At 39.4% G+C, this 13463-nt stretch overlaps 1 protein-coding gene across 1 annotated transcript in view; it reads left to right on the forward strand.

Annotated features, from left to right (window-relative positions):
* The window catches only part of TOX (thymocyte selection-associated high mobility group box), a 312563-nt gene that overhangs the window by 186026 nt on the left and 113074 nt on the right, over positions 1-13463 (forward strand). The gene's annotated exons all lie outside the window — the stretch shown is intronic.

Below are 13463 nucleotides of genomic sequence, written 5' to 3' on the forward strand. Positions count from 1 at the left end.
GTGAGGGCAGGGACTCATTTAATTCGGGACCCTTACGTTGTGGTAACAGCATTCTGCAACTGTTTTTGGCTATGGAAACTGTGTTCTCCATAAATGTTTTTTCATTTCTTTTTTTTTTTTTTTTAATTCAGGATATTATGGGGGTACAAAAATTTTCATTACATGAAATGCATTTGCCTCACTGAAGCCAGGGCTACGAGCACATCCTTCCCCCATACAGTGTGCTCCGTTTCTGTTAGCTGTGTGTTTACCCCCCAGCCCCTCCACCCTCAACCCCTTCTACCTCCACCCCGCCCCCCGACCGGCACCCAGAGAGTATTACTACCATGTGAGCACCTTAGTGTGGATCAATTAGTACCAGCCATCAAACTCGACATCAATCCTATACATTCGTAAAGCAACTTTCCATTCTATATTTAGGTACAGGCAAAATCAATTAATGATTTGTGTGATCACTCGTATTTATAACCCAAAGTACTAAATACCGGCTGACACCGAATGTGCTGCCATAGAGTCAAATTGGCTCACCAGCTTTCAGATAAGAAGGAACCATAACAGCTGCCACCTCTCATGCAGGGTAAGATTCCTCCCAACAAGTGAGATCCCCACATCTTCTGAACGGGAACTGCTATTAACCCTGATTTTTCCCCCACATTTTCCACTTTCACATTCCACAAATATACATCGTAGGAAAGCAAGAAAACAATTTTCTTTTTTATTTTGGAGACATAATTCTGGTCATCCAAATTTATCTCCATTAAAGTATTTCAGTCTATAGGGCCTGTTATCACTCTGAATTGTCTAATGGTTGAAATTTCTCAAATTAAATGGGGATGTGGATCAACAAGAAAACTAGCGAAAAATCAAATTCTCAGGTCCTACCTTGGGGAACCCAGGGGTCTGTGTTTTTAACAAGTACCCCATACCTGAGAAACCCTGCTGATCGTGAAAGATTTCCTTCTGATTTTTATGCCATCTAAAAACTTAATAATTTCTCCATCTATATCCAAGTAGTGAAAAAATATTTCAGTAACATGCAGCCAAGGGCAGAGCTTTTGACCATGTCATAAAACTCTCCTCCCAGGTTAACGGTGACTTTCAATTTTCATTGTTCCATCACTTAACAGTCATTCTAACTCTCTTGTCATTTTCGTAAGTCACTGAACAGTGCTGTCATGTTCACAATGAATAAATTGATTAACTTGCTCATATTACATTGTTTCTGATAAAAAAAGCATTTAGTATTATCGCTTATTTAAATCATTTGAGGCTATATCTCTAATGAGTGATTTCACAGGGGGGTGTTTCTGTTAATCATGAACATAAGGGGGGGATAAAAGAGAGGAAGAAGAAACCCCAGGTCAGGCACAGGGGCTGATGCCTATCGTCCTAATGCTTTGAGAGGCTGAGGAGGGAGGATCACCTGAGGCCATGAGTTCAAGACCAGCCTGAGGAACACCGTGAGACCTCGTCTCTACTGTGGTGGTGCACGCCTGTAGTCCCAGCTACTCAGGAGGCTGAGACAGGAGGAACACATGAGCCCAGGAGTTTGCGGTTGCAGTGAGCTATGATGACACCACTGCACTCTAGCCTGGGCAGCAGAGCAAGACCCTGCCTCAAAAAAAAAAAAAAAAAAACCCAATGTAGTTTCTTTGGGAATTGAAGCCCAGAACCTAATGCCACAGTAGTATATAGAATTTTCCTAAAATCTGGCAGCCATCTGGGTGACCAAACGGGGAGAACTTGTTTGCAGCACTAGCAGTGGCATAAATTGCAGTAGTGTCATCCAGACTTTAGATTATATTCCACCTATATAGATTTAGCCTATGAGTATTAACTTTGACTCCATAAAATAATAAATGGATTTTTTAAAGAAATATGCTAAATGTGTAAACCTGAAAAATGTTGCACTTCACCGTAGTCACCTTGAAAGATCACGAGCCTCTTCCTCTTTGTGACTAAGCCTTCAGGTCATCAGCCCAATAAGGCTTCCAGGTCATGCCTTCTAGGGACCCCTGTTGCCTATGAGGGAGAGGAAGGATTTATTCAGCATACATGTGAAATACCAGTTTCATCCTCCATGTCCCTTCCTTGTAGTGGGAATGGGAGTTGGGCCACAGGAGGGATAATGAGATATTCACTTATGCAGATCAAGTCTGAGAATGCTTTTTCCTTTACAAAATTTACCTTTTTTTCTAGTCACATTTGACTTTCCTTAGCATGTATAGGACCCTCCCAACATACCTTTAAGAGACCTCATTCTTTAAAGATGCTTGTGCAATGTGAATAACTATGGCTCAGGGATTTTTCCAGCTTTGCTGCCCATGCAATGGCACACTTGGGACTGTCCTCAGTCATAGCCAAGAGACAGGCCACTTTCAGGCCCTTCTCCCACCGGGACTTCCTCTTTCCCTAGCAGGAGCTTCTGCTCTTAGAATGTCTTCATGCTCTCCCCACTCAACTTGCTGTCAAAAATTGGACTTAGGTATTTTTGCATCAACATGATGTTTCCCCTAGAACTTTTAACCTTTACAAGGTAGAGCAGAGGGGAGACAAAGTTCCCGTATTTGGCCTAAGCTCAAGGAATGACGCTCTAATGTGCCATTCTATTTCATGAAAGTGAGTCTTACCTACTCGGTTTTTCATAGGATGTTGCACCCTCCCAATACCTCTCAAAGCACATTCTGGGCTACCCATCTGCTTTGCCTACTCACAGTACTGGTCCTAGCGTTTAATGCTGTAAGCAAAAAGCAACTGCAAATGCTAGTGTTGGTGAAGCTTTGGAGAAGCTTCAGCAGTGCCCAGTAAGAACTTTATGTGATGATAAACTCTTCTGTAATCTGTGCTGTCCAATAACAATAGTCCTTGGCTATTAAATGTGGCTAGTGTGACTCAGGGACCAATTTTTTATTTTATTTCATTTTAATTACTTTATATTTAAGTAACCGCATGCACCTAGTGGCTTCTATATTGGATAGTATAGGTCTAGTTAATGATGTTGATTCTAGCATTAAATCTATATTAAATTCATTTTTTTTCAAGCCATTGTGGTCTTAGAGAAAGTAGATCTGGAGATTAAATTTGTTGTTCCTGTTTCAAGGCTCGAATCTTTGGCTGGATTCCAGGAGCCAGAGTTTGATACACAGTAAAGTTGCAATAGAAATGTAATAAAGTTGGAAGAATCTGGGGCTATCTTTTGTCTACTAATTCCTTCAAGAAACAAAGAGCCTCTTCAGCTCTTGTTTTGTGCTCTCCCGTGACTAGAATGCCGTTTCTCAGTACGTACATTTGAATGTTTACCATGGTCTAAGTGTTAGAAAGGGTTCAAATGATTGATAAGACATGGCCACTGTCTTTCTGGAGAGCGAAAAATAAATAGTTATGAAACGCTGACAGAGAGCACAATTAGAGACCAAGAGAAGGGCTTTACTCATTTGTACTGGCCATGAACTCAGTAGGAATTCATAATTGGAAGAGATTACAGTACTCTGGGTATAAAATTTTTTGGAAAAGATAGGATTGCAGGCAGGCCTTGAAGGACGGTTTTGATTTGGATAAATGGGAAAGAAAAGGCATGTTGGAAAGTGTTCAAACACAGGTTGGGCATTTTGAAATAGGAGATTTGACCAAAGATTTCAAAAAACAATTTAAGGATTCTGGGCTGGATAGGATAGATTATAAGAAACCACTGGCAGTTTTTACGCAAGGGGAAAATATTATGAAAGCTGCATTGTAGGGAAACCCTCCTGGCAGCAGGACGCAGCATGGATAGCAGCCGTAAGAAACCGGAGTTGGGGAAAGCCTCGGGTACGAGGTGTTGAGGAACATACCAGTGTGGTGACAGTGAGACAGAGAGGTGGGCTATTAAGCCATTTTTGCATCATCCTCAAAGACATGTAGATCTAAAGATGAACAACCCTTCATATTTCCATATTTTAAATTTAAAAAGCACTAAGGAATTATTTTCTTTGAAAGAAACTTTGAATATGAAATTTTCTCATCATACTTTCTTATAAAAACTTACTAAAACTCTTTCCTAGCAACTTCGCTCATGCCTAATAGGATCACAAAATTTACCAACTGAACCATTGACTGGTTTGCCAATTGTCGAAATATATATGAATAGGGGCAATTTAGGTCATGAGTGCTCAGACAGGAAAATAACAGCTACAGAAATCAGGATGTAAATGCTGTCCACCTAGAAATTAGTGTTCCTTCCAAGGTCTTCTTTCCAGGTCACCTGCAATATGAGAACAACTATAAGCAAAGCTAATAGTTGTAGAGTCTAAATAATGAATTTCCTGTGAATTTTAAAATCCTGAGTACAAACCACCCTGGGCAGATATATATATATATATATATTGGATCAACTATCTCCAATTATACTTTCCAAAAGCTCTTCAATGTTATGAAAGCTGAGCCTTTTGTTGTTAGTGTTGTGATTATACCTCTGTATTAGTATTTTTCACTTGATGGAATTTTAGTATTTGAATGGAACAAAGAGGTGAAAATATTTTAGTTCTCATTTAGATACTGTATATATTTTAGATGTTACTGTGACATTTAATATATATGCATTGTTAGATGTTATATATATGTTACTGTTTTATATACCAATTATTATATATAATATATAATCTTTAATGAGGTTTTATTTTAAAGATAAATTTTCTTTTATCTATCTTTGTTTCTTATCCCCACTGGCAACATAAGTGATATACCAATTATAAGTGTTTCCTACAAATGTCTAATATAATAGACATAAAAAATTTAGTCCATAATTAAAAACCAGAATCTTAGTAAGGTGTTAGCATCCCAGTTTTACAAATGGAAAATGGAGGTTCAGAGTGGTTATGACTTGCTTAATGGCTCAGCCTGTAAGTACTCCAGCTTCCTTGTCTGAAAAACAAGAATTGTAACAGTCCTTTCCTTATGGGTTAAAGTAATATTAAAGAATTACAGGCTGGGCACAGTGGCTCACACCTATAATCCTAGCACTTTGGGAGGCCAAGGCGGGAGGATCCCTTGAGGTCAAGAGTTCAAGACCAGCCTGAGCAGGAGCAAGACCCCGTCTCTACTAAAAATAGAAAGATTAGCTGGGTGTGGTGGCATGCACCTGTAGTCCCAGCTACTCAGGAGGCTGAGGCAGGAGGATCGCTTGAGCCCAGGAGTTTGAGGTTGCTGTGAGCTATGATGATGCCACTGCGCTCTAGGCCAGGTGACAGAGCAAGACTCTCTCTCCCAAAAAAAAAAAAAGCAAATTACCTAGACCAGTGTCTGGCACATAGGAAGCATTATATAAGTGTTTGATAAATAAAATTGGAAAAGCAAGTCTGTGTAACACTTTTGGAGAAGTTAAGATGCATGGGAGACACGACTTTCCGAAAGAGTTATTTACACTTTAATCCTTAATCTTCTTGATGTCTGTCAGAAAAGACTGCAATAAGTCTACTATTAACCAAAGGAGTATTTACCTTTTACCAAGTGTCCTTATTTATCATTGTGATTAAAATTGATGTCTTTTGGCCAGACTGCCTCAGTTCAAATCCTGGTGCTGTCGCTTACGAGCCTTGTGACCTTGAGCAACTTATGTAACCCTTTTGTGCCTCAGTCTCTTTATCTATAAAATAGATGTAATAAGATATTTAATTACATAATGTTGTAAGCATTAAAGTAGTTAATATCTGTAAAGTAGTGCCTGGCACACATAGGTGCTAGATATATTCAATGAGAACCTCTTTCTGATAAAAAGGTCACCAGAGTAGGACATCTATATTGCCTTCTGAAACTTGCAATAGACATATATAGGGTCCAGCATACTTAGGGTGGAAGTTCTTCCTTTCCAAATTTCCCACCACTTTTTTGCATGTTTTTGCCTGTGCCATTTTATCTTCAGTTGGGACTCCTGCAACAACTTAGATTTCTGGCACTTTGAAAAAGATTCCATTTTTTTTTAAAGTCCCTTTTTTCCAAGGACAGACTATAAAACAGGGTAGAATTTCTATAAGTACGTAATTGTCAAATAAGCGTCAATTAGTTCTGATTCTCTAGGTCCAAGTTAAACAGCTATTCACGACCCAATATGCAAGAGTTCTATTTTTCTCAAAGTTCCCCCGGGTTATTTTGCTAGTTCATAATTGATTTGCTGGCGCTTCTCAGAGAGTGGAGTCTGGTTAAAAAAGCACCAGAATGCAAGCCTCAGATAAGGTCGTTAACCATGGCCAAATACTGCACCGTCTATAGCAGTGAGGTGGGAGTAGATCGGTGGGTCCACACTGCACTTGTTGGGGGAATGGGGTGGGAAATGAATCGGTCAGAGCAGCATTGCTCTTAGGTGTCATTTATTCACATTTCCTATAAAAGCTCCCTTGCACAAAGGATTCTGCCCCCAAGAAGATGGAAAACCACAAAACTGGTTATCTCTGTGATCCTGTCCAGGGTGAGTATTTTCCTGTGGTTTACTTCCTATCGACCACACAACTCTGATCCAGACTTCAGGGCTCACGCAACTTGTCACATATGTTACTTAGTAATTTTTCTTGCCAGCCCTTTGGTTTTCCTAGTGTTTTAACTGTCCTCCCTGAAACTTTAATCAGTTATTAAGATATTTGAACCTACTAAACAGATAATTTCTTTAGAGTGGAATATGTTATTCTGCCATTAAAAGAAAGTGATGCTGCTTTGTGTGGATGGAGGCATTTTCATGTTGTTAGAAAGAAACTGCACAACTATTTTGGGAGGAAGGTAGAGTAAGTAAATGCCCACGTTAAGTATTCATGGCTGAAGAAAAATCCTTTGACTCCTACAAACTGAAATTGAGAGCCCCTCTTCTGTTTCTCCCCACTCCGGTACATTCACTGCTGGGTTTAATCATGGATTGGAGGCCGGGAAAATGCAACCTTGTATAAAGTCATCCAAGCCTCTCTGCCTGGCCTATATATGGCGATTGCTTGTTCTTTGTGCAGTCAACAGAAGCTCTTTCATACAAAGAAAAACCGTGCAAAGTTTTAGAATGGCCTCGAAGAAAGGCTTCATTTAGAACCTGGGCTTTTTGTAGAGTGTGGTTCCTAATGACACATTATAGAAAATTTACAATGAAAAAAGCAACAAAGGCGATTTCAATTTCTTTGAATGCTTCAAATTTCCAGTTCTGGAGTTTAAAATGGAAAAAAAGATGTTAAAAGGCGATAAAATTGGGGGGTTTATTTCCCAAATGCCTTCTTTTTCCAGGCAACAAAAGCAAGCATAATGTATATACTCAGATTTATTGTCATTTTTAGCATTCAGTCATGGCACACTTTGCATTCAAAGGCCACTGTACAACTGTTTTGACAACCATCACTTTCATAGGTACTATACAGGACTCATGAAACCGAAGCAGGAGTGTTCCTTTGGGCATACGGGGAGTGCCGCACATCAAGGAATTCAGATGTATTAGAGCAGCATGAATTTCCAATATGTTGCCATTATGGAAAGGACCACTGGCATATTGAATAATGCAGCTTTCAAAGCCAAGCAGAAAATGTGATTACAGACAATTTGATTGCTGTTTTTAAAATAAATATTTTCAAAATCTTGAGGTATTTTATTTCATGTAATGCATAAAGTATGTAACAGTGGACTAGAGCTAACCATCTTTCAGGACATGAAGGAGCTGATGATGTCAGCCCATTTAGTTATGGAATAATAGAAGCATTAGTTTAAAATGGAATGGATGTCACGGTGGCTTGTTTCTTTCTTTAAAAGAAAAAAGGAAAATCGGCAATAAAAAAATACTTTTGCCACTTTGACAGAAGAAAAAAGATGAAGATCAATTATTTAGCATTATGCCGCAATTCGTCAAATGTGTAGCAATTACAGCCTGGTTTGTTTTCGTCCACAAATTATCCTTTTTTGAATATTGCCAAACAGGAGAGCAATGTATCAAACTACTTTAATACTGGGAAGAAATGGGCTATATTTTTCTTCTTATTTTTGACCATATACAATCAATATGTGGGGTTTTCTTTGACAAACTCCTAATAAAGCAAAAAAATAAGTGTTTGTGGTTAGTCGTTAAGCTCTACTTAAGCCTTTTCTTTGCTCTAACAGATTACTTTGAAAGTGCTATTGATAAGTAATTCAATGGACTCAGTATGTTAATGATTTGGGGCTATCTTTTCGAGCTATAATAAAATATTATTTCAAAGTAAAGTTCTCCTTAAGAATGTTCAGGAAAGGAGCCAATTTAAAAATAACACTTTTTCTTTACTATGCCAAGTAATCAAACTCAAGATTCACCTGGTATACAGGACTTACTGTACTTTTACTTTAACCTTAGAGTTCATATGAATCTGTGCCACACCCATGCACAAAAGAAGTCAAAAAGCTATAAAATCAGTTATATAATATGCTGTAAGCAAACCCTGGGAGTTATTGAATCCTGTCTCTTAAGTCTAGGCAGAAGTAAACCTAAACCATTTAAGATATGTGGTTTTCTAGCTAAGAGCCAAGATTCCACAACTTTCTTCGGTAGCCTGTTTGTGTTTAATTAACCTTGTAACATTAAGTTAAATTGCACTAAGAGATTTAGATTCCTTCCAGGAAGTTCCTTATTAAAGTTAAACCGAAATCTTTGTCTGCTTCAGCCATCTTAATGCCTGGAGAACAGTTGATTTTAAGTATTTGACATTTATTAAGTCAGTCCTGTAGTTGTATTTTACCTGGCCCAAATAACCCCAATTCCTTTAACCTTTCCTCAAAGGTCATTGTTTTTGAACTTTTAAATCAAGTTAGTTTTCTTTCTTTTTTTTTGACATTTATGATCTCAAGGAATGTCAACCACAATGGAAGGGAGAGCTGCAGAGCCTGAGATTGCAGATTCATTTCTCAGTTTTTCAAATTATTCTCTGCCCCTACATGGGCATTTAAGGATAGGGTCTTTAATAGCATCATTGATTGCTGATATATTTAATTTTTGACTATTGATCACTTCTAAAGTGTGTCTCTTGCTGTGTTGGTATGTAGCTAGTAGTTCCCAATCTTATATTTGTGTAACTCATTTCACATCCTAAAGGCAAACATCTGGGAAGGCCATCATGGTGTTGCTCTTCAGGATCTTTTGTTTCTGGCTGGATATCCATTATTTAAATAGCCCTTAGCAAAAGGAGAGGGAAGAAAAATATATAGTAGTTATATACACGTAACTGTCTTTGGACAAACAGATTCTAAGTAGGTCCATAAATGAGAATTCCCAGGTCCTGGCCATGAACTTTCAGTGACTAGCTGTAACCTCAACATTGCTAGTGAAATGTTTCCTAAAGTGTGGAGGGGCGAGTGTGGGAACAGCAGCACAGAACTGCTGAAAAAGAGATGGGATCGGAAAGAAGAAATAAACAGTAAATAAAAACAGAATCCTGTTCAGGACAGCAGTGGTGTGTGTGGAGACTCTGTCTGGGCGTGCCCAGGGGGTGGAGGGGGCTCCTGTGTGTGGTCCTGCTCCAGTGCCCCTTCTGGAACTGAGCTCTGTGCTCATGCTTTGTTTAGACTCCTCACTTCCGGTCCAATGAATGTTGCATCCTCACCCTCATATCCTAAATCATAATGATGGTGCTTCATACGCCAAGCACTGCTTTCTCTTTCCTTCCTTCGCCACTCAGCGTTCACACTCAGGACCTGCCCTCCTGTGGAGAGGAACCTTTCTTGCTCTCTCTCTGCCTTATAAACTCATCACAGAGAAGGGGACCTAGGAGCTCCGAGAGCTTACGTGATTTCATGGGCCAGACCTTCATGCGGAAATCACTGGTAACGACACTCTGAGGAGTGCACAGTCCATAGTAGGAGCTCAGTAACTGTTTCTGTTCGAATGAATGAACCCATTTGTTCCCACTGGAAACCTTAATATTTTCCCCAGGCAGGTACCGGATCATTGTTGCTTTTTGTGGTAACACTTCTAAGCAGCTTTTTAGTCTTCCAAAGTGATATAAATATTCCAATTTTTTAAAAAGTATAAGGTCATGTATCAGGGGCTCTAAAGGCATTTATCCTGCTCTAAAGGCAATAACTCCAATATAGCTAAATAATTTGAGTCTTAATCACACATCTAATCTTTGTAGTCTTAATACTTAATCAGTTTACTACTATTAATAATTGTTCCTAACCTGCACCACTATTAAATTGATACATTTGACAAGTAATTACAATGATACTGGATCCTCCTTTTTAGCTAAAGACATTTATTTTCTGAGTAGATCTATTTTATGGAGGAAAACTATCAGTAAAGTTACACGACTTCTAAAGGAACATATTTTTGCTGAGTCCCCCAAAGTCTTGGGGAGCCAGAAATAACAATGTGGAGAATTAATGTTTATTAAACATTTTTCCATGTGACTAGTGGTATTTCTTTAATTACAGAATGATTCTATCTTGTCTTACCATATCTTTGCCTTGCCGTTTGCTTAATTTGTATAAGTAGATTATTAACATTAAAATGTTGCGTTATAAGCCCACCTTGTCATGGAATCATAGGAGAATTAGTCTACAGTGCTTTTCAGGAGAACAATGAACCAGTCTCATTTCAAGACACCACTTCCTTCATTATTCATTAACTATTCTTATCTAGAGCATACGGGAATGTTTTAAGAGTGGGTTTTGGTTCTGTATTGCTTTTTTTTCCCCTTTCACTTTTTTTCTAGTTTGAAAGTTCCATGTTCTCTTCTGTAGACAAGCATTACCTACAGGAACATAATATTATTTGTCTTTTTATGTTAGCCATTTATATACTTATCTCTGCTAGCAGCAATACACACTGCATGGGAGAAAAGGTAGGAAATACTTCAGGGTCTCTGATGATTTGTTGCAGTCATTAAAAATTAGATCTGACTTTCCTTTTGGGAAAGGATCATTTAAAGTATCACAAATGCCATAATCATCCAGAAAACAGATTCTTTTCTTCACCTAATAAATATATTTAACATTTTGATAAATATATAATCACAAAATTGATAGTTGAACTTCTCTGAATTTAATGGACTGTATAAATTTCCCAGAGAAATATAAGTACTATTTGACAGAGAGAGGATTAAATCCTTTTCTATAATTCAGGGTAGCATTTCTATTTTTGATAGGTGAGAAACTTTCTCAAAATGTGTTACATTTGAAAAACATTATTTTTTCAACATTTAGGGAGTGTTGTTTTCTTTAATGATGATCTCGATTGTCTTTAATAAAAAATGATCCAACCCCCAAAACATATTACACTATTAAAATTTTTCATATTTTTTATATCCGTTGTATATTTAATCACATTCTCTACTAACCAGCAAACATAACTAATGGTTTACCAAATTGAGATAGGATCATACTTCATACAGTGTGAGACTTGCAAATGCTGTGGATGAAAAACAATTCTCTCTGCAATTCTTAACATGGTGAATTCATAAAGGTCATTGCTAAAATCACTATGTTATTAAGACTATCAAAAGGCAAACAAAATTATTAGCATTTGGAAGCATTTTCTTTCTGTTCTAATGTGTACATATAGTGCTTGAAAATTTAACAGGAAAATGAGAATAGTCAAGCTATGACCACATAACTGCTATTCACATAGAATAAAAGTGTGCTATTTGCATCTGTATTATGTATCTTTCTGTCTCTCTGCAAAAATATATGCAGTCACAGGTTCATGTATTGATTATGTTTGTATATCTGGGACCTATCCCATTGTCTTTAGTATTAAAATGTGACCACACCAAGCCATGACTGAGGGTGTCAATGGCCTCCAACAGCGGTTTCCCCGCTGGGCAGGTGTAGACTAAGATGTCTGGTTAACAGCTACTGTTAACGTGGGGTGTGCGCTTGTGTGGATGGTTGTTTTTGCTTTCCCCAAAGCAGCCTCCTTTCTGATTTCAGAGCAGCCTCCCTTCTGATTTCAGTAGTGCACGAGGCTAGCTGTGTTTTGCAGCAGATAGCAGACGCTCAGCCTTCTCTGGGGCTGTACTTTACTGCAACATCTCCTCCACTCATCAGACATTTTCAGGGTGTCTTCATTGTGCCCCAGATCTGCTAGGTGGTATGTATAATGAACATGAGACTGGAGGAGCTGACAGTTCACTTGGGAAGATGAGTGTTGCGTGTATGAAATATGGAGAAGGTTGAGACTGTAGAAGATCAGGGCCTTAAATAAGAAACACTCCATAAATTGTCCAGGCAGTGTTGTAGTCACCTGCAGAAACCTACTGATGGCATCGGGCCTTGAGAAGCAGTATGAGTGGTGGGTTCGCCAGCTGGTCTGGGTGAGACGGCCTGCACTTGAACCCTGGCCAGCCCCTCATTATCTGTGTGTGCTCATGGGTAAGCGACTTCACCTCTCCCTGTTTCCCCCTGGGTGGTGAGGCCTCAACGTGTCTGTGCATCTGAAGCCCTCGGGCAGGACCAGGCAGGCAGTGAGCTCCATGTCACTGCTCTAGTAGCCACCTCTTCCTAGCTGGTTGTCTGGGTTTTCCTTACACTGTCTGTCATTCCTCTTTTTTTTTTTTTTTTTGAGACAGAGTCTCACTGTTTTGCCCGGGCTAGAGTGCCGTGGCGTCAGCCTAGCTCACAGCAACCTCAAACTCCTGGGCTCAAGCGATCCTTCTGCCTCAGCCTCCTGAGTAGCTGGGACTACAGGCATGCACCACCATGCCCGGCTAATTTTTTCTATGTATTTTTAGCTGTCCGATTAATTTCTTTCTATTTTTAGTAGAGACGGGGTCTCGCTCTTGCTCAGGCTGGTCTTGAACTCCTGAGCTCAAACAATCCGCCCGCCTTGGCCTCCCAGAGTGCTAGGATTACAGGCGTGAGCCACCACACCCGGCCTGTCATTCCTCTTCTTGTTATTGATGTCCGTGTTCCATGGGACGTTCTACCAACTACTATGCTGACGTTTATTGGGCACCTGATCTTGCTAAGTCCTGGGCTTGGTGTTTCACACATAGTTTCCTTCTTAATTCCCACAGTCACACCAGGAGTGGCGGTGTGATTCCTTCTTTCCCAGGAGGCATATAAGGACACAAAGGCAAAGCAAAAGCATGAACAGGTGGTACGCCATGAACCCGGCAGGCTGGGGTGACACCCCTGCGTGTCTGGTGAGTCAGGGGCTGTGCTCTAGACTTGGTGGGGACCTGGAAATTTACACTGAAAGCCTCAATCGAGCCTTCTGTCCTCTCCCTGCACCCCGTGGCACCATCATGACTGAAGCTGGCAATGCCAACCCAGACAACAGTCCTGGTTCTGCCCTTTAAAAATAACCATAATAATAATAATCTCATATAATTTTTACATTGCTGAATTAACAGTAAGAGAATGGGTAGAGAAAAAGAGAGATCCTATATTTCAGGGAAAGAAGGAATTCTGGCTGGACGACTTTTATAAATCACTTGATCTCTCTGAGTTCCCTTTCCTTAGTTGTAAAAGAAGAAGAATTAAAAAAGATGTGACGACAGTAA

Source organism: Propithecus coquereli, unplaced genomic scaffold (assembly GCF_000956105.1).
Source record: "Propithecus coquereli isolate 6110/MARCELLA unplaced genomic scaffold, Pcoq_1.0 Scaffold71, whole genome shotgun sequence".
In the NCBI taxonomy this organism is placed as follows: Eukaryota; Metazoa; Chordata; class Mammalia; order Primates; family Indriidae; genus Propithecus; species Propithecus coquereli.